The sequence below is a fragment of the Corvus cornix genome, chromosome Z, assembly GCF_000738735.6.
Source record: "Corvus cornix cornix isolate S_Up_H32 chromosome Z, ASM73873v5, whole genome shotgun sequence".
In the NCBI taxonomy this organism is placed as follows: Eukaryota; Metazoa; Chordata; class Aves; order Passeriformes; family Corvidae; genus Corvus; species Corvus cornix.
In genome coordinates this window covers 28,368,917-28,392,941 of record NC_046357.1, presented here as the reverse complement: position 1 = coordinate 28,392,941, position 24,025 = coordinate 28,368,917, and the positions used below count along the sequence as shown (strand labels likewise).

Genomic DNA, 24,025 nt, shown 5'->3' with positions numbered 1-24,025 from the left:
TAATACTACTATTTCAGTAATTCTGCACATTTTTCCTTTACTTGTGGAGATCAAAAAGTATTGTCTGCTGCTAAAATTTTAACTTTCTTTCCTTTGTGTTCAATAGTCTCTAATTTTTACCAAGGAATTATTAAATCATTTACAGAAGTCATCTACCAAAAGCTCCTGAGCTTTGTTATTTTATGTGGCTTCTATTATATTCCTACCTCCTATTCCAGAAAAAAGATTCCAGATGCATTTATTTTCCAGCACTTAATTACCACCAAAGATCAGATGTTTGGCTGATTCATAGACAAACTTAGAATCTTCCTCACGGCTTTGGTTTTTCAAGTAGGAACTAGCTTCCTGATTTCACCTTCTTCCCTCTTGTGATCTGATTCTCTTTATGAGTAAGGGCTTCATCTCACTTCATTCTTACATGACTGCAAGATTTTTCACTGTAGGTAAGGCTGGGTTTTACTTTTTTATATATATACATTTATATTTATGTGTATATATATATATATTTTTATATGCACAGAGAGAAATTTTTATAAAAACATATTATTGGATTAAGTTCTCTATAGCATTTTTTAAAATTAGTTTCCTTTTTCTATTAAGGAGGTGTGGTAAATAAATATAGCAATCCTTCTAAGTAACTGTGGCAATATTTGCTCAGAGAATTCATTTTAGCAAAGGGCACTGTTATCCTTTGCATAGTAACTCTTGAAAGTGCTGCTGATGAAATTTTATAACAAGCACATAAGAAACTGCAGCTTTTCAACTGTTTCCACTTTTATCCAGTTTTTCATATTCTTTTCAAATGTTGCTCAAAGCTGATATTTTCTTGTTCTTAGGAAAGTAAGTAAGTACTGTGTTCTCTCCAAAGGAAAATCTGGGGTAAAATGGCTTTTGAAAAGATTGCTGCCTGCATTGAAGGGTTAAATTATGTTTCCTCTCATCAGACACCCTTATTATTTATTCCTAAATAATGAGCTTTCAAAGTGATAATCAGCAAAGGGTCATTTGATCATTTGAAAAATACAGTACTTCTACTAAACTAGTATGTACAGTTATGCAGGAAAGTGAAAAAGAAAAGCAGAGAAGCAGTTTCTCCAGAAATTGGAGAATACAGTGAAATTCACAGCAGCATACATTCATTCCATCCCACAGGACAAAATGGGATTGCATCCCTAAACCTCGCAAGGTAATATCTAAACCTTGTTGCTCTAATGGCTATCTTTATGCCTTACTTTTTTTTTATCTTATTGCTGTCACTTCGAGGTTTCTCTCCTACCTATCAGACCTTCAAGATTATTCCTAACAAGCTTGTACAGAATTCCTGACAGTACTGTGTAGGTATCAAATTTTTTAAATATCATTTTGCAGGAGGTTTGTTGGTTGGGGTTTGGATTTTTGGTGTTGGTTTGTTTTATTTTTTTAAACTGCAACAGACTTTTCAGACTTCAGCAGAACCATGAGTTAATTATAGTTATTATTGTTGATAAGTGAAATAGAACATAAGTTGGAATGTCTCAGTCTTCTGTAGGCGGCATAAATGTCTTTTCATCTGGTGATTTTCATATCCAAAACCTCTCACTTTAAATAAGGGGTGGAGTACTTTATGGCAGCTTTGCATTTGTTGTAACAAGAAAAAGACACATAAGCTCTCTATTCAACACAGAGGATCAGCCATTTAAATGCTAATGTTTTTCTTTCTTCATTCAAAGCATTTTTACCTTGTATTTTTCAAGTAAAAAAATAAAGTAAATGAAGAACAATTGTGCTTCTTCTTTGAAGAGGTAGCTTTAACGAAACAAATAAAAAAAAATTTCAGTCTTATTCTGGGTATACAAATGTCTGGTATTCTCAGAGGATTATGTTTCCCACTTTATTCAAACCAGCAACTGGCAAACGTCTGTGAGTTTTCCATTGGCTGTAAAGTTTGGTCCTGCTCTGAATTTTGTGCGGGATTAGCTGACACCTCTCCAAATTACATAACTATCCTTGACTCCTGCAGCCTTCCTTGTGTTCAACAGTCCTTCCCTGGAACAAATTCAGCATCTACCCCCCTTTTCTGTCCCTTCATCTCTGTTCCCTCCCACCCAACCCTTCCTGCTTACAGATCTTCTGTGTCACACCGTCCGTTCCTGCAAGCGTCATCTCTTCACACTGTCATTAGCCGACTTCCCTTCTCCTTTTAAAAGTAAAGCCAGAACGATCTTTCTTCTGCTGTCTGTGGAAATTTGCTGTGAGAGTGCCAAGGTTTTAGCCAGGACAAATGTGACAATGGTGCTTTTTATGACCCTCATCTGAAACAATGTTTTCCGAGGGTTTCAGAATTTCAGCACCAATGTTCAGAAAGGAATCAGAAAGTTGGATGTCAGGGACATTTCTTAGGGTAGCAGTAGCATTTCGCCCTTCCTACTTTTTATATAAACAATTTTCCCAGTAGGGCAGCTTTCATACCCAGATAAATTAAATCTTTATGACCTAATGGGAGGTTTTATTTTATCCTTTTTCCTTACTGTGTAACTCAGATGAGCTTCCCTCCATAATATTTCTGATACCTTTTCTTCTCTGTCATTGCTGAAAAAAATAGGTGTCTATTGGTAGGCATCAGTCAAAAAAATTACTTTTTCCAAACTAAAATGGTAATAATTGGACATCTGTGGATTTGTACACCTAGATGAGAAACCCAAATGTTAAATTAATGTATTAACAACATTTATAGTTTTATTACCCTGTAATTATATCATACCTCCTGATTGTTTTTCTTTTCATCCTTGTCTACAAAATGTAGTTGCCCGAACCTGTTGTGAATGTCTACTCTTCTAATGTTAGTCCTAGTGATGTTTTGCCAGGTTCAGTGGAAGACAAGGCAGCTGTAGGGATGGAATTGTTATTCTCAAGGATGTTAATGCCTGCCAGCTATCAGATGGTAAACTAGAGACAGCTGGAGACTTGATTTGGCCCAGTAGCTATGTTTGGCACCCTTTCTGCCAAAAGGCTGAGTGGAAGGGGTCATTAAATGCAGCCTTGAATAGTGGTGGCTGGGAAGTTACAGCAAAGCTAAGCTGTGGGGTGTCAGGGATTTAACTGATTGCAATAACACAGGGAGAAGGGAATTGCCAGGATCTTCTCAAATGCAGAGTCCTGTTGACTGTTGACTGAGATTTAATGCTGTTGTTCTCTTTCTGTTAGATTTCAGGAAAAAAATTGTATATATCTGTGTTTTTTCATCTTCCTAATGAAAATAACTTTGCAGAAGTCAGGATACTGGTTAATCATGGAAGCCTAAGATGAAACATTATCATTGTTTGTTTGTAGCAAGGGAGTCCTTCTGATAGCTTGGTGACAACCGAGGCTGGGCTTGGCTTTGTTCACACCTGCGATGCAGTTGCTATTTCATTATAAAACTCTATTTTCATGACATGAAAGATATTCTGTACGTGCATTTTATATTTATTTTCTGATTGAAATTAAATATTAATAAATATTAAAATATATACGAATTACATTGGATGAGAGTCTGAGTTCTTTCTGTTGGATTTGGACAGCAGTTTCTGCAATGAATGTCACAAGGAGCTTCATGGAAAACAATCCCATCATTCACATAGTTTCACAGAGGCAAAGAAGAGTTGTGCCATTGCTACATCTATCTACTTCAAATGTCTGTTGGATGGAAAATGGGAGGGGTTTGGCACCCAAACAAATCTATGGTAATTTTTAGGAGGAGTATAAAGCGATGTTTTCTGTTGAAAATAAATGCAGGATAGTTGGGCCAATGAAATAACAGAGAGATGTCTCAAGCTGCAAGACTTTTAATGATTATTTGTAAGCAACACTTTGCTTTTGTATTTCACCTGATGATCTCTGAAGTGTTTATGGGTAAGTTTTATAACTTGTGCTATATAGCTCATAGAAGATGTGCAAAACATTGTCCCACCAGATACACTTGCCTTCAGTGAGGACAACTGCCTCCAAGTGGGCCATTTAACAGAGCTAGAAGGCAAATCTCTGAGTTCTGGTTGAAGTAGTATGACAATCCTGCAGTTGGAGGATACTTAGCTTTCTGGATTGAATATGATATTAGAAATTCAGCAGTGGGAACTACAGAAAAACACGTAAACAGATAAAATTCCTCCTTTTCAGCTTCAGTTCACTTACAATGTTTTCAACACCTTAGTTAATGGCTACGTTTTTCTACTAGTGCTCCTGAAACCACCTTATCATCAGCTGATTTCCATTTTAAGGGAGCCTAGGTCTGAATTTAGTGGAAGATCCTGACTCATTGGAGAACTGGAGAGAGTTCTAGTTAATGACTGGAAAGGGGTCATCTGATAAATTCCCATAAACCTAAATTGGTGTTGCTTAACTGAAGGAGCTTCAGCTCAAGCTGTCTGTCAGTTTTGGCTTATTGTAGATGAGAGAGGTCATCCGCACTCTGTTCAATTCTTACAACTGATCAGTGTGTTTTTCCTGATGTCTTTCAGGAATTACCCATTTGAAATTTAGGAATGGCAGAAAACAGATGTTGAGCATTGGGAAAACTTCTGTTGAGTAACTTGGCCATGGGTATAGAGGGGTGGTTAGGAAGGATTGATAAGCCAGTGCATAAACTGCATCAGGGGAGTGAGGCCACATTTTTTTCTTTTCTTTTACCCCCTGTTCCCCAGACAGTCCATCAGAGTCTCTCTAGATACGACACGATGCAGAGAAATATCATGTTTGTTGTCTGCAGAAGACTCAGCTCTGACCTTCACACAAATGGCAGAGAAGCACAGATCTTAAATGTAAAATTTCCGTTGCTACCTGTGGGAATTTTACCACGGGAAAGAGAACAGGTCTGGGCCCAGCATGTGAGATTGGTCTGTGTTTGCCAGGGGTTCTGTTGACACTGAAGTTCCTAAAGAGAGATAACCATTATGATGGCCAACTGATACTTAACACTGTCCTGTCTGGGCTTGCCCGGATGCGTGATTCACTTGAAATGCTTTTTACTTTGAGTCAATTCTATGGCTTCTGGCGCCGAAATTTTTAGCAGAGAGATGCATTTGCTGATTTTGAGATCTTTTGAACAGGTTTTCGGGTCACAAACATAATCTTGGCTTGCTGTAATGGTGCAAAATTCAATGTCATCTTAGAGGTGCTCTTCTTCATCCTTTGACCCCGTGTGTAATGAACTTGAAACCAAACAGGGTAACTTTAAATGGTGCAGCTCAGGGCTGAAGTTCAGGAAGCTGCTGCTGCCTTGGCACCTCTACTCTTTCTCTGACAGTGCTCCAGTCATTATTGTGGAATTTCCTCTTTTTCCTCTCTTATAGATGTAATTCTTGGCCTCAGATCCATCCACACATTTTTCATGGGAGTTATTGTGTTTGCTCCCATTGGACTGCTCATATATACTTGGAGAAATGCATGTGGTAAGGGTTGAGTCCCTGAAATACTCTTACAAGGATGGCTACAATACCTTACCAATCAGAACAGCTCGAGAGTTGCCTAACAGTGTGGCTGATGTCCCATTACTTAGATTTTCAAAGCACTGGATTTAGAGAGGTTCCTTTTTGGAAAATTAAACACATAAAAGAGAATAAACAGATTGAAAAGAATAATGTGGGCAGACTTCACTACACAACTGGGATATGATGCATTCTGGTTGATTCTTTGATCCACCTATCAATTGCCATGTTAAATACTATTCATGCTGAGGACTAATATGAGACATCTCCTATTTATTCCTTTGCTGTTTCAAAGTTTGGAATGATTGCTCCATTAGTACCTTGGTTTGCAGGACTGTAGTCATAATATAGCTTTTGTCAGACTTAACATATTAAGGACAAGAAATGGATGTGTTAATTAGATATGAAGTGTATATGTAAAAGGAGTGTAATCCTGGTATTTCCTTTTTCCCAAAACCCAACCCCCAAATTTCATACACATTTAGTTATAACAATGAATGGATGAATTAACCCGAATGAAGTATGTATTTATAAGCTAATATAACATGATTTTATTGCAATCCAAATTTTTAAAATAATGTCAGCTGCATACAAGTTTCTCCATTTTTTAAATCTTATATAGGATCTTCTAGTACAATCCACTTTGTGGTGTAACAAGCAAGAAAAATCTGTCTTTCAACTCTTATGTTTGGAAGGTGGTTCTAAGTCCTAAACTTTGAATTTATTTGCTCATGAGATTTTACTCATGCCAAAGTTTCACTTGAAATAAGTAAATGCTTAGGTGACGACGGAATGTCCACAGGGGATCAGATTTGCAGGACTGAAATTTTAATATGTCCCAGGTGAAAAACAAAACAAAACAAATCAAAAAACAAAACAAAACTGTTTGAGACCAATTTGCCCTATATAAAATGACTGGCTAAAATCACTTCTCCGTAAATGAAGAGACACCTCCATAGTCATTAACTAGCTTTTTAAAAAAGTATTTGGGGAGAGGTTCAAGAGGGGAATAACCACTAAACAAAGCTCACTATTAATGTTTATTGGGAAATTACTACATACATACATAGACCTTAATTTTCATTGCTTTAATCTTTAGACTGGAACACTCAGAAAGGAAAAACTTGAGAAATATTTCCTTTTTACTTTCTTTGAGTTTAATTTGTTTCACTGGCTTCATAAAAGTGAGACCATGAACAAGAAGCATTTCTCCCTGTTAGATTTTAAAATTCCCAAGCAAACTATCTTTATGCATTCAGATCTTGAGCTAAAATTAACTGAAGCCTACATCAAGATTCACATTTTCTTGATTGGATTTTTCTCAGATTTATCAGTGGAAAGCATTTTTAGAAGTCTAGCAAAGTATGCAAATGGAGCCCAAACTGTGCTGCTGTAACTGTAGTGGTCGTTACTGCATCCCCGGAATCTCCCCGAACAAAAAGGTTTAAGATGCAGTGACAGAAACATAAAGCTGAAAGTCCCAACAAGAGATTATGCTTCTGTAAATTGCTGTTAAAAGCCTCCATGGCAGGTGATCACACACTGCTTTGGAAAACTCGTTTGACTGATTTAGTACAGATTTTTTTGCTGCTAATGAAGTCAACCTCTTCTTTCCTGGTATGGAGAGCAATTGATCACTTCATTAAATGCTTTTTTACATAATCTCCCATCTCTGTAATTTTATACCCAAATTAAACATATCCACTCATCTCACTTTTTATTCTACAGAGCTTGTTTTCCCAGGCTGTTACCATTCGTATTTTTGGAGTGCAGTGCAATTAATCTCTCTTTCAAAGTCAGATCCAAGAGAGGATACAGCACTCAATCTGTAATGAATATTAGAATAATTACCTTCTGACTCTGCTATATACCACTCCTCTGAATAACATCCCAAGATAGGTTTCTTTCTCTCATTCTTTCTAAGGATTCTGTGCTGTGTTCCATCTCGTTTTATACCTGCCATTTTTTCTGAACAAATGCTTATTATATTTATTCGTCAGTTTCAACCAAATTTTACTGAAGAATGCATGAGGGTCCATAGTTCTTATGAATTTTGTGAAAATCTATGTTTCGACAGGTACGAGAGACCTCAGATATCCTCCTAGATACAAACACCTGATGGCTGGGTGGTTGGCCTGTATGCTTTGTCCACTCTGTCATTTCAATTCACATCTGGCTTCCTCTTACACAGGCATGTGAAGCAAAAAAAGGAGCATAAAGAGAGAGATTTGACAAGCATGGGAGTATATTGCAAATATTTTTTGGGGAAGCTGATATTTAGGAAGGAATAGCTGCAGCTGTTGGTTCAGAGGAGGCTAAATATGAGTTAATATTTCATCAGTTCCACCACTGACAGCAATTTGGAGGGGATTTTTGTTTGTTTTATTTTGCACGTGGATTTGTCATTTTTTTGTTTGTTGTTCAAAGCTTTGACCTGCTGGCTGATTTTCAGACTGCCATACACAGTAATCCTTATGTGATTTACTGAATAGTGCTACTGGATTTCTGGTGTTCATGCCTTCTTCCCAGGAGCAGTTTGCACTTGGAAGTATACACTCTCAAAAAAAAAAAAAAAAAAAAAAAAAAAAAAAAGTTTGGGGGGATGACATGGCTAACTGAAATGCAGCATTTAAATGCCCTTGATAGGAAGTTTCATTTGCTGTACATTATAGGATGGAAAAGAAAAATGTTGCAAAAAAATTATCTTCCTATACCCTCACTTTTTCCTGGAGAAAATCTGGACATCTTTTCAGCAGCCAGAGTTTACCTTTTATAAAGTTTGTACTGAAATATTTAACACACAACATTCCTTGCTTACCCCAAAAGTTATGCTTACTGCATGAAAACTCTTCTGCAATATGAGTATGTCAGATCAGTCTGCTGAGACTTCTGTTGCCCTGAGGAGTGGAACCAACTGAGCAGACAGAGAGACTGACAATATTCTCACTACTGTTACCATGCTCACCTTTAGCTTCAAGGTTACCCGTGCACTTGAAGTGCTGGTGAAGAGTTTCACTTTGTTGTCTGTGAGGGACAGGCTGTTTAGACAGAGAATTTCAGCCTGCAATCCTCAATAGGCATGGGATAATTCAAGTGTTAACAGCAAAATAGAGTATAAAGTCAACAGTTTCAATAATATCACAGTTTAGTTGATTAGACTTGACATAAATTAACTACTGGTTAATGTTACTTACTGTCTTCTTCATTTTCCATTCTTACCAATCTGATGCTGTACTCATAATTCAGGCAAACTATAATACGATAAATGACAAAATAACTAATTCTAGCTGTAAATCTTAACATGTGTGAATGCTGTATATAGCTGCAATATTTGCATTTACAGTGCTTATGTGATGCCCCAGAGTAGATAAAAGGTGCACAGTTGTTCTATTCATGGCTTAATTTTGGAATAATAATAGAACATTTATTTGAATTTCGGTGATTTGTATTGTAGAAAATTAAAACTTTTCCCTAAATACTGGCAGGCAAGGCATCAGATGAAGAGCAAAAGAATAATTTTTTTTTTGTATGACTTGAAACAGTCTGCTTTATTATATTAGGTGCTCATTGTGGTGCAAAAATAGCTACACTTTTCATGTTCTTTTTAATGTCAAAGATAAATTCGAAGCATGTTACTCTGTTAAGGTGAAACTCCTGCTGTATTTGAAAGAGAAAATATTGATCCGAAAAAATAACTTTGAAACCAGGCATCATTGCACATCCTGTCTACCTTGAGAACAAAACTGGGAAGATGTGAACAGCCAAAGATATCCATTGCTGAAAACTAGGTCTTGTGCAGTGTCACAATAATTCATAGGACTTTCACTTTTCTTGTTAATTATGATGGATAGAAGAGCAATAAAAATTTGTGACCATCTAAGAATCATGTAAGTTATCAAAAATCGAAACAGATATTAACATTTTGTAAGCAGAGTGGGTATGCTGACCATTGCTCCCGGGCAGAATTTCACCTTAAGCAGGGAGTCACAGGGATGAAAATGTTTCCTCTCCTTTATCTAAGCACATGCACACCTGCATGTACTTATATCTATGTATACATGTATGTATATATGTGTACGGGTATTTCTTTCTAGATACCAACTTAAATGAAAGCACTAAAACCAGATTTATGGTAAGAGGTTGCTTTATAAGCTATTATATCAGCATTTTGTGAATGAGGAAAGGACAGGAAGCCAATATGTTTCTGTGCTTCTGCCTATGTACCAAATACAGAAATATGTACATGAAAGCGTATGTATTTATATATAAACATACATAAAATAGAAAAAAGTAAAGGCTTTGAAAGAAGATGTGTCTTCTCCTTGAAGTGAGTCTTTGTAGGCTGAAAAACCATTTTTCTTCATTTTGGAGTTGCCCCATATCATAATGTTGGAAAGATTAGATTCACTTGTTGTCTTTGCCCTTGGTTCTCGGTGCTTAGAGGCACTTTGCAAATAAAAAGCCAGCATAGAAATCTTCGAAGAGCTGGATAGAATTTGGAGTGGCAAAAGGAACCGTAGCATGAAGCTGTTGTGTAAAGCTACTGCTCTGCATGTCTAAGAGCAATCATGGGCTGTCGAGTTTGGACAAGTGGTATCCAAGATTAAATTGTTCTTGCAAGTCTTTGGAAGCCTAGCTCTGCTCCCAGACACTTTTCTGATTCTTGTCCACATTTTGTGTCCCAAAGAGCTGTAGAATGGAGCCTGTGTTTTTTGCCCAATAATAGGTTGTGGTGTTTTCTCTGAAGTATCACAACTATTTCTCTTCTGTTTCTTCCATTTATGCCATTGCTTTTACAAAGTTAATGTATTTGAAGCAGATTATTTTTCTTATCTCAAATTCAGGACACTGAGTTCTGAAAGAAGTTTGTTTATATGGTATTTTTGTTGTATTTCTATTTAGTTAGCTAGTTATTGTTTGATTCATTTTTCTGTATAGACCATTTCAGAATCACACATAGCAATGCAGACTTATGAATGCTCTTACAGAGTAGGTCAAAGACTTAGCAAAAAATAAATGTCTTTTCTTCTTTCCTGACATATTTTTTCATTTGCACTTTAGGTCTTCCTTATTTCTCTATTTTCCAATATCACAAGTTCCCATTTATTACTTTACATGCTCTTTTGCAGTGAAAGAGAGTGTTCCTGTGTAGATCTGATGAAAAAAGCCTGGGTATTTTTCAGTTTGACAGATCTCCATAATTGTCTGTAAGACTATGTAATACTGCAACTGAACTTCATATTCCTGCTTGAATTTATAACATTTTAGGACATATTCCTTCTCACCTGACAAGTAGGCACACAGTAAGCAAAGTAGTAATTTTGTTAAAAAAAATCAAAATGGGTACAATTGCACTGCATCAGTCTATCATCCCTTTACACCAAAAAAAGGTTGCTTGTATGAGTAAGAATGACTCATGAGAGCATACTGATGCTTAAAAAACCTGACATTACATTTAACCTAATTTATAACAGACATTATTAACAGACATTTCAGAAATAATTCAAGTTGCTATGGGATCCTTTATAAAAGCAGTCACGGTATGTAATGTCTGGGACTGTGTTAGACTGGGTTACATAACTTGCTTAAGTCTTTTTCTTCCCTCCTGTTTATAAATTATTAGTGGGGTGAGATACAAAAGTCGCCACAAAATCTTTGGCCTTTCTCGGTGAGCTTGTTCATACTTTCTCATTACTCTGTGTGTGTGAATAGACCTATCCACATAATCATGTTTATATTGCCCATTCTGGCATCACCAGATGCTTTCATCTTTTCAGTGAAATTCTGTGGAAGCTTGAGATATGCTTTCTTTAACAAATAATTTTTATCATGTGTGGTTGTTATCTCACATGGCTTTTGAAGATTTCTTTACAAATTGATAAGTTCCTCTTTCTCAATTATTACATTTTTTATTAGGCATTGAAATAATTTTTATATAAGGAACCCGGGTATACTGACTGTCTTGTTACCATGATCTATTTTGGGACAGAAAAAAGAAACGTGAAGCAAATTTTAAAAAATGAGATTGAAAAACTTGTGAACCACGTATTTGTATGTCTGCTTGGAAAAAAAAAAAAAAGGCTGGTTTATTTTTAATCATTCTTAAAACCATAAATCAGGAGGAACATTACAGAAAAGCTGGGTTTTGACATGCAAAGTGTGAGCCAGAAATCACACTTTTGTTTTAGGCAATGTAAGGAAAAATAACTCTAATTTCTGAAGAAAAACATTTAGAGGATTGTACTTTATCTCTGAGTTTCCAACTAGTATCCTGCCAGCCAGATCAACAGAGAGATTTTGCAAAACAATCAATAACATGACATGAAAGCAGTTTATGCAAGTAGGAGTGCATAATTTTTAAACAATGTTTATTAGTAAGCAGTAAGAGGAGCACAGGCAAATATCAATTTATCTCTGATATTAGTCAATACATGATAAGCTCAAGCTCTTTGTAGCATGGTGCTTTGATGCTGCACAGATCTGGTTTTGGGACTGTTACTACACAACTGTAATTAAAAATCAGAAAAGCAAACTTCCTTACAGTTAGGTAAAATGTACTGTATATACTTGTTCTAAAACATCACCAAGTGCATTAGAATTTCATAAATATCATGCTAACATGAAAATAAATAAATGTCTTTTATTATTACAGATTTTTGCACTGGTTTCTAGAAAGAGCAATTTATAGTGTTCATTTGCCCAGGTGTGCATTCATAAAGGTGATTTTCAACAAACCAAAGAATTCTGTCTTCTCCCTCATGAGTGAATATGCTTTCCCTTCATTAGGAAAAGAAAAAATTTCAAGTACTCTAAAATTTCATGCATAAGATATTGTCAGGACCAAGACGATCATCTTTGCAAACAGCTTTTCTGCAAGCCTCAAAACCTGAAGAAAACAAAACCTCTGCATTCAACCTTACAAGGTCATTAATGTTTAATACAAGTCAAAAAAAATAAAAGGCTGTGGAGACCTGATTTAAAAAAAAAATTTAGAATCAGCTAAAAAGAACTTTTTGGGTTTATCAAGCATGGTTCTACCAAACCATGCATTCTGGACAATTAAAAAATAGATAGCTGAGCTGTACTATGGTGGTGGTTGAGAGCTAGGGTATTTTTGTTTGTATATTACCCATTTTAATAAATTGATCAACAACATAAATATATTCATATTATCTATATTTTATACATAATTTTTATACATAAATTTTAATAAATCACAGTAACATTGGGCTTCAAACATCAAACACATGTAAGCTGATTTAGGAATCTTGATTTTGGTAGTAGGGAGATCGTTTGTACTGTCATATCTCAGTCCAGTAATACATTTAAGCACAGCTTTGCTCTAAGCATGTGCCAAGCTGCCTGCAGTACTTGCCCATTTGTTTGGGTCTGTAGCTTTTACTGCTCTTTCCTTAAAACAATTTACAGTTGCTCATCACAAAGCATTGTGCTCTAATACTAACAAGAGGCTCCTCCAGGCTTTCTTAACCTCTTCCAGGCATTCTTAACCTCTTCTTGGGTGCACACTGCCAACAAGACTAAAGTTTTCACTGAAGATGATTGGAGGAAAACTTGATAATCACTGTAGGTTTTAAAATACTCAGTAGTCACCAGGTTCTCAAGCAACAACACACCTACTGGTAAAAATCCTGTTAAAAGCTATTCAATAGAAATCCAGAAAATTAAATCTAAAGACATAAATTTATTGTCTAATTCCCAAGGCACTCATAACAAATTTTTAAAAACTGCTAGCTAAAACTGTAAGATGATGGGGTTTTGTCTTTTCTCCCTTTTTCTCTCTCCCTGGTCACAGGCAACGGATGGCCACAAGAGACATCCAGTGAGCTTGTCCCTGACCGTGTATCAGATGGCCTCAGCTGGAGGCCATGTGAAGTGGTGGACATTCCTGGTCTCCAGCATGCTTGGCAGCCCAGATTGGAGATTGCTGTTCATAAGGGCAGGGAATGTGCCAGCTTTCACAGATCTGTACTTGCAGGAGGAGCACTAGACCTGTGAGGCAGCACCCTGCCATCCGGCTCCTGGCGGACACCCAGACACTGTGAGTAATCCTCTAGTGGGGAAGGCATTCCAGCTGAAAGGGAGCCATGTCTCATTCCTCAAGCCCCCAGCAAAAACCCAAAATGAGCAGCTGTTTCCATAGGAAGAATTAGGGGCTCACCAGGCACATGGGGCTCCCAAGATCTATTCTTTGAAGGATTTTGAGGAGCACCGGTATCACATATACTTAGGTAGAATGGGAGAACTTCCTCTCATGTGAAGGAGCCAGGATTGTAGATCTCCTGGCCACTCTTGGCTTTTTGGACCCTCAGCTGATTTCCAGTCCCAAATGGATGTAAAAGGCATGTTCCCATTACTCCTTGGCACCAGGTTGACAGCACAGAAGTGTAGACAGCTGTGCTAAGTCCAAGAAGGTGGGTAACCCAGCTTTCTAGTGCTCACCAGCAATGTCACCTTGGTGGTCCATGGTCCCCACATCACCCACAGGCAAGCGCAATACCCATAAGGTACATGGGTCAATGTGGCTGTGGGTTCCAAAGGTGAGCAAGCAGCTCAGCTGCGCCAGGACTCATCCTTACGCCTGCAAGCAAAACTCTTTTTCCACATATTCTTTATTCTGCTGCCAGTCCTCTGAATTACCATGTTCTTCCCTGCTTCCCCCCACATGTACGCTCATCTAGCTTGACTAATATTTTTTAAAAGATGAAAAAAGCACTAAGTTTTCTGCCCACAGATGTTTGGGGATATTCCTTCCTTTGCCCTCTTCATTGGGCAAGGCACACTGTGCAGCAGAAATAAAAATGTGACTTTCTGCATGATCTTTATGCTAATAACTTCATACTAAACAGCAGAAATAATTTCAAAATACCAGGAAAGCAATTAAAAGAAAAAAGGCAAATTTGACATGTAATAAATAGTTTAACACCTCACCCTAACACAATCTGCAATGTCTTTCAGTCATGTTATGGATGTACGCTCACCAGTTTTTGTGGTGCTTTGCATAAATTTCATTAGTATGAACAAAGTAATATTAAAACACACACAGAGACACAATTTTCTGGCTTTTCAGTTCATTATGAAATACTTTACCTCTGGGCAGATGACTAATATGCTATTAAATTTCTCTATCCCTGAGTTGTGCCATAGTCAAAAAAAGGGTGCAGTCACTCATAATCTTTATTAAATGAGCTGAATACACCCACTCAGGGAAAATGCTGTTGTATGACTTTAATGTGTCCTGCAGCAGCATTAACATGCTTTTAGGTCATTCAGCTCCATGTTGTGGAGCTACAATAATAAATCCATGGTGAAAACTGGGGTAAATTTCCCTGCCTGTGCTTAGTAGTTTGGGAGGCATTACCCAGAAGGTTTAAATTTCTACTTAACAGAAGGAAAACTTTGCCTTATGTTGTATTGTGAACCCTACAGTCTAGTACAAGTGAGAGTTGTATACTATCATAACAAGGCAGTTGATTCTATTTAGAAGTAATAAAGAGGTCTGCACAGTTGTACCCCAACACTAACCAAATTTCCACAATCCCAGTTCAGATCCCCTCTCTACCAAGGACCCCTCATATAATTTTCCTTATTTGCCTGGATTGTTGGTTTCTTATATGGAAACCAGGATAGCTGAATTGCTTTTTTTGCTGCTTCCACTTGCAGTGGATTTTGTGGGCCTGATCTGCAAAGGCTGACACGGCCCCTCTCCAACGTACTGGGGCTGTGCCTGGAACTGGGGTGTTTGATTGATACTGAGGTGTCGAGGTGCTGCAGCACTGCAGCTAATTCCCCTTTTGTTGATAACTTAAGGGAGTGGTAAAACCCATGATGAGTTTTTGGTGTAGCAGGTCACTGCTGCAAACTATGGAGTTTATGTACCTGGGGATACAGTGAAGTCTGGCAAACCATTTGTGTGGGGCAATATAATTCTGAAGAAATTTTTTGTTTCATCTGTTTTGTTATAAAATTGTAATCTCCTTATGGATTAATCTTTAGCAGAATAGACATTAAACTTGAATTGTTTCTTATTGATTTTATTGTTAATTCTGTCTACAACTAGACATGAATTTCTATTTTTTTCTTTTTAAAATGAGGAGCAAAAGCACATAACCACTACAAATCATAAATAGAAAATCTAAATGGATTATATTACATAAAAAAATGTCAGGAAACCTTTTTGAGTATAATTTAGCCAGAACCAGCCTATTTTCAAGGTGGAATAGAAGACACTTCACTTTACCAGCCATTAAATCTTCTCTATAAATATTAGCTGGATTAAGCTAGTAATTTCAACAGGAAAAGAGTTTTATCTGGTAACTTGCAGTGAAGAAATGTCCTTGTCACTGTAACTTTTTTATCTATCCTCAGAGCTAGTCCTATTAAACACGCATGAATGATTCAAAGGCATTTAGAAGAACAACACAAATCTATTTGCCCATACAGGAAATCTGGGATATGTTCTGGTAGTACCTGACATTGATGACATTGAAAATGAATTCACCTTATAAACAAACCCCATTCAGTGTCTTGTTATGAACGGAGCATCATCTGGTTTGCTTGTGTTTAGGGATACATTTTTGCTTGGGTAAGGAAATTATTTTTAAGTTAATGAAGAGATATTCAGAAAGCTTTTTTCTAATGTTCGTAGGTTTTTGTTTTTTCCAAGTTTGCACTTACTGAAATGAACTTGGAATATTTTAGACATTTTATTTTGTAATTAAGAGGTTCCTTGTCCTCTCATTGGGGCATATTCTAGAGATAATGCTGGAAATTCTAGGAATTCGAATAAATCCTAGTTATTCTAGTAACTCAAATAATACAATGTGTCTAGTAAGCTCTAGTAATTCTAAGAAATACCTGTTGCAGCAGAAGAACAATATGGAAGCTAAATTTTAACTCTTTCCAAGAAAGCAAAATTCTCGTAATAACATCATTAGTAAGAACTCCTTCCTTCACCCCTATTTATTGGTACACTGGATTACGGTAGAAATACCTGAATTGATGAAACAAAGGAACATGAACACAAACAGCATGAATAGAGGAACAACTATCAGGATGACATTGAATCGAGGGCCTCGTTAAAAATTGCTCTTCAAGATGCACATTTATCGTGAATGCCTTGGCTTTATGACTTTTATCCTTAGCCTTACACTGATATGTAATAAATGCTTAATTTTCTGTGTAGCAATGTTTCTCATCTCATTTCTTGGACATAAATTGCCTGAGGTTGATCTTTAAAGAACTTTTAAAGTGTCTAAATGCTTAATGGGGAAGATAAAGAAATATGACTGTGACTAAAATTCCCCTAAGATAAAGATTAGATTGCCAAAACTGCTCTACTAATGAAAGGCAAGACCTCTACATTTATCTCATTGTGATTGTCACAACAGTAAAAGTCATACTTTGTAACTATTTTAATTTATTCTTCTGTTTTTCTATAACTTGCAACTTCATTCAAAACAGATGCAATCAAATAACAAAACAAAACAAAACGAAATAAAACAAAAAAACAAACCAAGAAAAAACCCAACCCCCACGCAAACACTCTGTGGATCAAAACAAAGTAAATGTTTCAAACCCTTCTTTGTGAAAATCACTTGGTCTTAAGGGTTGTTAGCAAACATAAGTGATTAATAATTAGGGTCCTATGAATAAATGTTATTTCATAATGCCAGGCTAAAGGCAAAGACAAGAGAGCAACCATACAATGGTACAGTTTGTATTAAAATAGCAAACCAGCAACTTGAGCACATCAGGAAAAAGATGAACAATTTAGATGTCAAGCTGACACATACTGGACTAGCTTCCTTACCTCTTAAAATTCATAAGTCTATACAGGTCTTATAGTATGATTCAGATCTCATAATTTAATGAAACAAACTTAATCAGAGGCATTCATTAAATAGCAATTCTGATAGAGAGATAATTAAGAATGACGAATAGAAGACCTACTTTCTTTTCCTCTATCATTCTGTGAAAAGTTCTACAAAGGTGTAATTTCCTAATTAAATCATGTGATCCAAATCAATGTTTCAGGCACGTAATTGCTTGGTGTTGTGCTTTTCTTGAAGAAATAATGGAAATTTCCATGAGAATTAAGGATGTACCTTCTTTTTATTACTTTTTAAAACTATCTTCTCATTCAAAATGTTAATAATGTGTTTTTCTGTACTGTCCTAAAAAGAAATGGACTAAAAGTAGGAAAGACTCAGAATTTGGTGCTTGAAGTTGTGTATTTGCTGGAATCTTTCAGGAGTATCTGGTCTTTAGTTTAAGTACAGCAAAGTAGTTAACTGCACCCTCATTTCCATCCCTGTTCGTGGAAGAACAAAAACACATATTCTGCGTGAAGGCTGTATTTCTGCAATTTTGCAAAACTACTTTCATTTTGTTTTCCTCCCCTTCCCTCCTTGTTTTTATATGCAAAAACAATGTCTTAAAAATTAATGAAGACTCAGTTTAGATGTTTTTGCTGTTTCTTCCTGATGCAGATAATCTCTGCAACCATATCAAAAATGAAATATTATTTCATATTGCATGGTACCGTGAATGGAAGTAGCTACTCCCTTATCTTTGAGAAGCTCCATCATCAAAAGGTTAGATGATAACTTGATTCGTTAAGAAATACTGAATATATTTAACATCTTTTCATTTACAAGGACAGAATTTATCCTCCAAACTGCAAATAAGTCTGAGTGCAGTGTGTAATTCTTAATATTAAGGAGAATTACAAACTGGAAATCATCCATTCTGGTAAAAAAACCCCATAATCCTATTTTTAGAACAGATTTTAAGAACTTTCCTTAAAATTACTAGTTTACTCAAGAAGAGTTTGTAGTTTACTCAAGAAGAGTTTGTAGTTTACTCAAGAACAGACCTAGATTATTTGCTCAAAGAGTATAAGCTTCCTGTGGTCAGTCCACCGTTCTTCTGTTTGTCTGTTTTGCTTTCGGTTTTTTTCGTGTTTCTAGGATTATTGTCATTACAGAAATCTGATGGGTCTAATGTGACATGTCTTTATGACACCACTGGGATATTAATGAGAGGAGGGGAAAAACATCAACGGGACTCACATTTGAACTAAAGTCGACAATAACTTTGTAAAGTTATTACTAAAATTCTTTTCCATGCCCAAACACAAACTGTTTTTCTGGGTGCTGGTTCCTACCATCCTGTTTCCTAGTTGGCAAATGGAAAAGTTAAGAACAAGAGGCACAGAGCCTACAGTTTCTGCATTTTCCCAGAAAATTTCTCTTTGTTTTAATACCTTGTACTTGTGCTTGAATTTTCTGATTTGTGATTGACTACTTGTACATTCTATCATTTTCAGAAATTGCTTAAGTAGCCAGAGTTTGAGATCAGATTTTCTTCGAAATGTGACTAGCAGTTCAGTTGTATTTATTTAGCTTCTAGCTGATAGCAGTGAGTTAACCATTTCCCAGCAGTGAGACTTCAATTCTGTCTGAGGAGATTGGGTTCTGTGGATTTTCCAGCTTTCAGAAAAGTTTTTCAGAGACAATACTGCTATGGGCTGCAGATATTGAAGGATGACCGATCTTCAACCTTGCAGCAGTTTTGGTGCCATGCTGATTTTCACCTACTGCCCTATAACTCAGAGACTTTTAACACCTACCCATCACAACTTTGCTAGGTCAGAATTATTAATCCTCATCTGGAGAGCATTAAAATCAGCATTTTCTTACCTCTGATTTTGTTTTGTAGTGGGGCTGCTCTTCTCTGACTGCTCTAACATGTCTTGGTGGCATCGGTGACCACCTGAAGGTTGGGAGTAATGGAGTAACAATGACTGGATATCTTCCATGCCTGTTCTCCTGGCAGGCTAAACATGGGTTGTCAAGCTGGATTAAGTATGTTGTATTAGACTAGAAATCCATAAAACTTGTATATTTTCCAACAGCCATTCTGACTGCTTTACAGCTTCGCTTTCTGTTTATTAGATAGATGTAAAGGACACAGACAAAAACTCACTGACTTCATGTCTCAAAGTCCCCATTACTTTTACAAGAGAGGTGATATGAAGACACGAAAACATATTACCATCATGGAAAATCCCAAGAGCTTTGAGTCATGACAGAATGATAAATTACATGGCCTCTGCATAGGATAAACCGCTTTAGTACCTATTTGTAAAATTTTCTTATCTGAAAGTGTTTAAGCATGGTCCTATGCCCTGAAAAAAATTATATCCCAACTATCTCTGAAATTTCTGGGGTTGGTATGAAGGTGGCAGGATTAACGATATCAAACCATCTCCTGTTTTGTATGAGCAGTGATAAAATCCTAAGTACTACTGGAGCACAACCTTTATTAGTCATGACCTGACTAGACTTGTTCTTCTATTGTAGCTCAAGATTAAAGCATTTGTTGCAACATTTTTTTCTAATCCTCTCTCTGGCTGACTCATAACAGCTGTTAAATAACTTGATATTTAGCTTAAGATGAACTGAACCTATAAATTTAAAAGTGATATTATAACCAACCCCTTCATGCATAGCAAACTGCTTCTCTCATCATTTGAATGCTTTATGCTGACCTCACTGCATCTGATTGAACTGATATAATACCGTAGTTGACAGAAGATGATAACAATGGTGATTATATATTTCTGATGCACTATGGAAGAGGATAGACGCCACACAGGAATGAGAGGCACCCTGTGGTGGGAGATGGAAAAGCTGACATAATGTTTTTGAAATGTCCAAAAGATTGTTTGGAGTTTGTTGCTGAGTGTTTCAATGGCAGCACATGAAAAAAGTACACATGCTTTGTTTTTCCTTCCCACTTTGCCAGTTATCTGGTAGCCTTTCTTTCCTCCCACAGGGCTATACATGAAGTCATAGCCTTGTTATGAATGTGATGGTACATTCACCATTTTTTTAATGCCTCTTAGAGGTTCTGATTTATCAGGAACTTCTTAATAGTAATACTACCTGGTGCTCCTGCAGCAGCTCATTCTTTCTTGAACATAGTGCCTTGGAAATGTTGACTTTTTCTGATGGGAGAAGCTGACACCTAGAGAAATCAAATTACTTGCATAACGCAGATTCAGTCTTTTTATTCACAGCTCCCTCCCAATTTACATCACAAGGAGTCCTCATGCCTTTTTATTCCACAATGAAGAGACCACATGCATATAAAGTCTTTTATTAAAATAAATCTATGTAAAAACTCAACCAGATGAAAAAAAGCTTTTCTTTTCTCTTGTTGACAAAAGTAACTTGCTTCCTTTTCACATATTCTCTTGGCTCAATTTGCACTGGTCCTAAGGTCTCCTTTAATCTTTGCAGTTATTTTAAAAGACATCATCTATTGTTGGAATTAAATCTAGGGAGTGAGAGCGTTTTCCTTCTATGTGCACAGTTTCATGAAGACTGAAGTACAATGACAGTTTTAAAGATCACAGACACATTCCTGAAACTTTTTAAAAAGACACTCAGCTTTAAGCCTGTGTAAAGTGCTTTAGGATTTGAAGGTTAATTGTCGGAACCCAGAGTGATTTGAGTAATGTGTTGTATCAGTGCGGACCTGAATTCATAAGATAATAATTCATACCCAGAAGTGAACATGGGCAGTTTTCTTCTTCCCACAGTAAATATGAGACCACCAGTTTTTATGGGCACCAGTGGGTTCAGGACATGTAATTTCCTTCTGTTTTGAGCTATATTTGTATTGCTAGGAAGTCTAAGAGTTATGCTGTCCCCTGTGCAAACACGGAATGAAATAACAGCTTTTCTAAGAGCTGATAAAGCACAATAAGGCAGTGACACAGAGAAATCTGTTATGGTACTAGTGTGAGCCAGCTGATAGTAAATCCCACTAATGTGATTTGTTGATCTCCTCTGAGAGTAAGGGGCAATGAGAGAGAAAGTCACAAGATGTTCACCTGAAAATGAAATGGAGGAAACTCTGACACTGTGAACTACTCTGCAGTATCAATCACCATATCAGTAAGAGAAAAGTAGAGACTGGAATGTGAAGAACCTTGACAGTGACAAGAAGTCACCTATATTTGGTGAGAAATAAAGGAAAGTAGGGAAAGTCTGCCTAAACAAAGGGATGGCTCAAAACCTCCTAAAGACATGTGAGAGAGACCAGACAAGACTTTCTTTTTGAGAATGAAATTGGCCTAGAATAGTCTGTGGTTGCCTTGTCCCTCTCAGGTAGCTTTGTCTTTGTGTAACTTTGAGGGTTAAACAGGAATATCTCATATAACCTTTAAAAAAAAATTTACAGACCTCTATCAGCTCAAGTGGTTCTAATCAGACATAGTAATTTTTTTACTCATTTGAGGATGTATGAAGGGACCCAATACAAGAATCCAGTGGTGACAAGTGTAAGGTGCTCAGTGATATTTTAACCAGGGAAAAATTAACCTGAATGTAACTGGAAGCAAAACCATTTAACAAAATACATGGTCAAAATGGTAGTGGAGATGGAGAATTACATTCTGTCCTGTCCACAGGAAGCCATGCCTGCACAGCAGTGGATAGCCCCACAGGGACACTGCAGCTCTCTGACCTCTCCTTCCACAGCCTCATTAATTTTAGCTATGCAGGCACTGCTTCTGCATACATAGCCTGGTTTCTGGCAGAAAACTGAGCTGAAACTGTACTGTTTCAACTCTAACAACGATGTTCGCTCCTCTCTTTTCCCATTCCTTAATAATCCTTTGCCAAATCTGAGTCAATGAAGCAAAGTTCAGAGATGTGTTTCACACAGGCAGAGGAAGGAGGCTGACAGTGAGGCTGCAAGGAGGGGATCACAGGCACCAGCCCTCACTTGCAGTTGTGAATGTAATGCTCAAGAGACCTCCTGGCCATGCACTGTCCTCTGCCCAAGCTGGGGTTTCCCCTCCTGGAAGAAGATGTGATGTGACAGGAGGGGGCAAAAGGGATGTAGCACATTGTACCACATAGAACTGGCCTTTACTAGCTGTGCTCCTCACAAGGCAACTGCTCCACAGCTGCAGTTTTACAGCAACAGGGTGAGGATCTCCAGGGGGCTTGAGGTCTGCTTCAGGGCTATGAATAGTGCAGTGTCCATCTGTGGGGTCTTCAGTTAGCTGTCAGGAAAAATAAATAGCCACGTAGAATGGTATCCAAGGGCTTCTGGAAGAGGAGGAACAGTTCTCTTACAGACTTAATTCTTCTCATCTTTCACCCTTTCCCTTTGCACAGTTCTGCCAAGTGTTCCCTCTTAAAGAGCTACATGTCTTTGTCTCACATTTAATTCCTGTCACCAGCTTCACTTTCTCTGCAATCATCACACTGTTGAAATCACACTCTTGGAGGCACCTAGTGAAATGTACAAATGTACAGAAAGTTTTTGCAGTCAGACACATTAGGTTGGCTTACAAACACATGCTTGGAAAGTGGAAATTTTCAGCCCATTAGTGCCTCCCATTTCTGCTGTATGTAGGAGCTGTGCTCATATCACAGTCACTTGTGGCTTTGGAAGATAGAATGTTGTTAGATTTATTGGCACCAGAAACACAGGAGGGACTGGCTTAGAAGTCTGATCTCCATGATGATCACCACTCCTTTGGTTCAGAAAGTGGTAATTGCCTCTGCCTCCTGCTCTCCCCTCTACCCTCCAGGTGGAGAATTCAGCTTTTTAATCTCAGACAAAAAGCCATGGGAAAATAAACACAACTTTTTTTAATTTAACCATAATTATTGATCAAATTCTCACAGATTGTAAAGGTCAGTACTACATCCAACGTCCCTCCTCAAAGCCATGCCCCCTTCACACTCATTAAACTGCATCTTGTACCTGTTTTTCAATAGACACATATTGATGTACAGCTGGTGATGAGAATGTCAGGTAAACAAAGAGAGGCAGAAGAAATGTGAGCCCATGCAGGAGCTTGTGGTGAAGGTAAAGTGTAGTAGTTCTTCAAAACAGAAAATCTAATACTTCTCTTTCTTCTTCAAGAAGGACTTTCTCCGAAGAGACCTAGTAAACACTGGTAGGCAAAAACGCCTGGAAGGAGTAAGTCACTGGCTGGAGAACTCAGAGGATATCAGTAGAGCTTTTAGTAGACAGTAAAATACAGCACAAGCTGCACATCTGTAGCATGAACAGCTTCCAGCCGTCTCTCTCTGATAAGATAATGTCAAGAAGGTCCAGTACTAGAGAACAAGAAAAGGGAAGCAATACACTTCAATTCCTGGCTCACGCCCTAGGCTATGCCATGGCTGAGACATAGATTACTAGGGAATGGGTGGTTTACAGGAAAAAATACCTGTAGATGTGACATGTATGATATTGCAAATCAACTGATTGGGACGTGATTTTTGAACCCATGCACACAAAGATAATTCCCCGGTTATAGATGATTGTTTTGGTCTGTATGCATTGATACAAAAGCATACACTGATGTATACTTACATGTGGCCATCAGGTACTCTTATGAGGGCCATGGGGCAAACTTCCCAAACAAGCTAAGGTGTATATTTTGGGCTCTGCTGCTGTTACCCACTCTACCTGTAGTCATCATGCTATTAATTTGCTCCAAAACAGCCCAAATGCTTTCTCTGAAACAG

At 37.3% G+C, this 24,025-nt stretch overlaps 1 long non-coding RNA gene across 1 annotated transcript in view; it reads left to right on the top strand.

Moving 5' to 3' along the window:
• Window positions 1-339: 339 nt before the first annotated feature.
• Window positions 340-24,025, top strand: part of LOC104689780 — a 32,866-nt gene continuing 9,180 nt past the window's right edge. Inside the window, exons 1-2 of the long non-coding RNA XR_751860.4 lie at window positions 340-443; window positions 13,255-13,500. This is a non-coding gene — a long non-coding RNA (uncharacterized LOC104689780). The remainder of the gene's footprint in view (window positions 444-13,254; window positions 13,501-24,025) is intronic.